This window comes from Myotis davidii, unplaced genomic scaffold (genome assembly GCF_000327345.1).
Source record: "Myotis davidii unplaced genomic scaffold, ASM32734v1 scaffold2297, whole genome shotgun sequence".
Taxonomy (NCBI): Eukaryota; Metazoa; Chordata; class Mammalia; order Chiroptera; family Vespertilionidae; genus Myotis; species Myotis davidii.
In genome coordinates this window covers 84,396-89,210 of record NW_006288512.1, presented here as the reverse complement: position 1 = coordinate 89,210, position 4,815 = coordinate 84,396, and the positions used below count along the sequence as shown (strand labels likewise).

At 42.6% G+C, this 4,815-nt stretch overlaps 1 pseudogene; it reads left to right on the top strand.

The window, feature by feature from the left end:
* The first annotated feature begins 2,641 nt into the window (after positions 1-2,641).
* The window catches only part of LOC102761100, a 59,765-nt pseudogene continuing 57,591 nt past the window's right edge, over positions 2,642-4,815 (top strand).

Here is a 4,815-nt window from a genome sequence, read left to right as displayed (position 1 = left end):
TAAATTGAAGATAATTGGACTGTCTCACTCAGGTTATGAGCCCCTGGGGCAGTGTCTTCTTGGTCTGGTATAGCCCTGCCCAGAAAGTGGGGTGGTGAAGGGAGGGGCACAAAGCAGGCCAGCCTAGGGATCTGGTTCAGACCCCTGGGGAGAAGGCACAGGGTCACAGTGCAGACATTCACCTTCCATCAGCTAAGCTTTGCAGTCTTGATCCTTGCTCTCTTCCCTAGTCCTCACAGGTCAGCAACTGTGTGAGAAGCCAACCCTTCTCCACCAACAATGTTGAAAACCATTGTCTAGTATATAAGGTGCTTTTGCAAAGAGTATCTGAGAAGTTCTAGGACTCTGGTTAAAAGCCCCTTTTTGGGAGGACACCTGAATGAGTCAGCAGTGAAGAAGCGCTAGAGGCTTATTGAAGGGAAACTCAGACTGAGGAAAATCCCCAGTGAATATGTTCCATTCCACGCAATAACATCTTCCCAGAAAGTTTATGTTGCCACCCATCCTGAGCACTGCTAGGAAGGTTGACTTGGCTACATCTAAGGTATCCAGGGAGATGGGGATAATTGTTGCTCACAGTGGTTCTCAACCTTCCTAATGCTGCAACCCTTTAATACAGTTCCTCATGTTGTGGTGACCCCCAACCATAAAATTATTTTCGTTGCTACTTAATAACTGTAATTTTGCTACTGTTATGAATCATAATGTAAATACCTGATATGTTATATGTGTTTTCCGATGGTCGTGACCCATAGGTTGAGAACCGCTGCCTAAGGGGCAGTCAGAGCAAGGAGTGAGGGGCTAAAGAGATGAGGTTTTGCTCCAGATTCAGTACTCCCTCTCTGCCCACCATCTCATGACATCTCCTTGCCCTGGTACTGCAGTGGGCCAGAACATGTCCTGTAGCAGCTTTTTGCCCATTGTCCCTGGACAAGGGAGTTGCTCTCTCCCCGCCACCACCAAAGTCATGCTCCACAGGATTATCCTTTTCTAGTTCTCATTTTGTCAAAAGCTCCTGTCACTGTCCATCAATACACCTGAAGGCAGCAGAACCCACCATTGTACCCTTAAGGCCTGGCATGGAGCCTCGTACAAAGTAAATGTCTGTTGAGTAAATTAATGAATTAATGAATTCAGTAATTATGATTTGAATTCTTCCATGCTTTAGCCAGTGGTCGGCAAACTCATTAGTCAACAGAGCCAAATATCAACAGTACAACGATTGAAATTTCTTTTGAGAGACAAATTTTTTAAACTTAAACTATATAGGTAGGTACATTGTTATTAACTTAATTGGGGTACTCCTAAGGCTTAGGAAGAGCCACACTCAAGGGGCCAAAGAGCCGAATGTGGCTCGCGAGTCATAGTTTGCCGACCACGGCTTTAGACCTTTACAAAATCTATCTGCTTGCTTTCCTTATGGGTCTAACATTATAGCATTCGCTCATGGGGACTGACAAGGGGAGATCATATCGTCTGTCCTCTTGCCTCCAGTTGGGACTGCATCCAAATGCCCCCCAATCAGAAGGTTTCCAAGACTTTCATAAAACTAGGTAAAAAGGGAAACAGTTGAAAGAACACTCAAACTTGGAATCAGAAGACTTGTTATGAAATCTGTTCTTGTACTCCCTAGTTAGAACCTAAATTACAAGAAAGAAAATTAGGCTGGAAAATAGGAAAAGGCTTTGTATATCAGCCCAGAGAGCATTTGGACATCCATTCATTCAACATCACCTTACTGAATACCTACTATGTCCCAGGTACTTTACTAAAGGCTTTCCATTACTCTGGCTGCTAGGTGAAGCAATCACTGAGGAGCAAGAGTGCAGACAGGGAAACAAGTTAGGAGATTGTATCACTGGTGTTGAGAGATAAAAACCTGAATGAAGGCAGTAGCAATGGAGAGAAGCAGACACACTGGAGAACTACTTAGGAAGTAGAATTGTTAGGACTTGATGATTAATCAGATGTGGCTGCTGAGAGAGAGAGGACACGCTAGCTACACCCAGGTTTCTGTTGAGAGAGACTGAATTAATAATGGTGTCATCAATAAAAATGGAAAACACCTGGCTTGAGTTTCATAGTTTGATGCAAGAGAATTTAAGAAGATAATGAGCTTGTTTTGGAACTTGTAAAATTGGAGGAGGAGAAGGAGGAGGAAGAAAAGGAGGGGGAAGAGGAGAAGGAAGAGTAAGAGGGGAGGAGGGGGAAGAGGGAGATGACAGGGGGTAGAGGAGGGGAGGAGGCTAGATAGCCTCCTTAGTATGAGGCTATCTAGGGAGAAACAATGCCTGCTAAGGATAGAACCTTCAAATCTGCCAACTTTTAAAATACATATAAAAGACTATGCATGAAGCAGTCAGTCTGACAGGTAGGAAGTGAGCCATGGTATGGGAAAATCATGAGAGCTAAAGTAGGTTTTCAAAAGACAGAAGTGGTTTGCATGGATGGTGTTGAGAGGAGTTCTAATAAAAAGAAATATCTGGGGAGAAAAAGAAATATCTGGAAATATCCTCATGGATTCTGCCCTGACCATTGCCCATGCAGTTAGTGGAGCAGTGGGAGCCTAGTAGCTATGGCTTGAGGAATAACAAAGAGGTGAGGAATGAAGACACTAAATTAGACTGCTCTTTCTAGAAGCATGGCTGATATCAAACAAATGAAAATCAAAACTGATGGAAAATACGAGATCAAGAGTTTCAGAAGGTGAGCTGTCTCAGGGTAAGAAACCAGCAGAGAGTGAAAATTCAATAAAGAAGGGTCATGATGATAGGATAGAGAATAATTGTCAGGAAAAGGAACACTCCTCTCAGAGCAAAAGAAAAGAAGAAAGGACACTAGGAGATGCAAATAAGCTTACAGTTGTGAAAGAGGAGTTCACGCCCATGGCCTATATTAAAAAAGGTGCAAAGGTTTAGGATAGTGGTTAAGGGAAATGGGGGAGAGTGCTGAACAAAAATGAAAGGATCAACAGTGTTCATAAAACAATTAAATTAGAAATCATACATTTGTAGTGGTACCCATCTGACTGGCATTCAATTTTTTCTTCAGAAATTCTGGCAAAAGAACAGAGGAGGCAGATTTTCCAGAGGATTTGATTTAGGGTCTGGGGTTTGTAAGGTAAGTGCAATAGACAGGTAACAGAGCTTGGGTGAAGTTATATTTGTGAGAATGATCCACCATAGGAGCCAGTATGTGTAGGAAAAGAAGCAATGATTAGGGACCACTAATAAATTTGGAAATAATGATGGGGTCAAGGTCTGAAATTGTATAATTAGATGAAAAAGGTACCAGAGTAGGGAAGTGCAAGATAGTAGTGGGACTCTTGGAATGAGAGAATTCAGAGGTAGCAAGATTTTAGGTTATGGCAAGGTCATAATATGACCATGAAGTTGGTATTCTTAAGTATAGTGGAAATGAAAGTCAATAGAATTGAGGATGTCAAGGAACTTTGAGGCCAGAGCAGTAGTCCTCAATCCTGGCTTGCAATAGAAATATAAAAAAGTGTCATTGCAATACTGACACACTAGAATCACCTGTAAGATTTAAAAATATATCTATGCTAAAGCCACATCCCCAGAAATTCAGATTCTATTGGTTTGAGTTAGTCCCAGGCATCAGTATTTTTTAAATTTTCCAAGTGATTTGCAGGTTGAGAACCATTGAACTACAGAAATACATAGAATCATCCACATGGATGTTTAAATCAGTCAATGTGATGACAGGAGTTGGAATGGAGTAGGAATATATAAACCAGGGGGGACTGAAATTCTCTAACAATGTGTTAGAATGGATGACAGTGATAGTGAGTGGGAGAGAATAGAGGGTGATAATATCAGATGGAAAGAGTATTGAAAGAGGAAGGGGTTTTACCTGATAATGAGCAATGGTCTGGAAACAGCTGCAGGGATTCAGGTGATGCAGACCCTACTTTGAGGCAATGTGGGGGCAGGACGTGGGACGAGGAGCTGGGTTGTAGAGGAAGTATTGTGCCCATGAAAAGCCTGATTTTAAGGGTTGCCGCAGGAGGTACAGGATGCACTCAAAGAAGAGGTTTAGAGTGTAGGGGAGTTTGCTTACCTTAGAATGGCATTTCCAGAGTGCACACTGGAATCAGGGCTGCCACACGTTCAGTTCCAGGTGTGCCATCCACACTGGGAAGGATGGGCCTGCTAATGAGGAAAGTCCAGAACAGGATAGGAGTGAAAGTAAGAGAATGTTTGTGACCATATGATTATTCAGTGCTTCTCCTCAATCTTCTTGCTTCAGGTTTTTCTTTGGCTTCATGAAGGACTGCTTAGCAAACAGGTTTGGGATTTCATTCATTTCAGGTGGGTCTCTTCTAGTGACCTTCTCCTTATATATCTAAATTCACTTTTTCTCTGAATTTTTCTCAACCTTCTCAGCCACTTACTCTCAGAGAGGTACAGTGGGACAAAAAGAGTCCCATAGGCAAAAGAAGTCACTGTTAAAAGAACTTTCACCTTTGGACCCCAAACAATTCGCATTAGCTGAATGTCAGTGACAGAACACTGACTTTGATGAAGGTTAGAAAATAGATTGCAACAGAATGGGTATTTCTTATTGGGCCTAGGGCAAGCTTCTCCTCTGACTTGGTTAATCCAAGCTCTATTTTCAAAGAAAAGACTCATGTAATAATGCCCTTCCCCCACCTACCTCATGCTTCACCTCACCATCTGAGCTGTTTAGACCAGAGTGAGACCACCCGCCCCAAACTCTGGGAAGGAACAGCCAAATCATATTTTGCCTGGGGCTTGGCATGCAAACAAGTACCCATACCTACTCTCAGCTCCC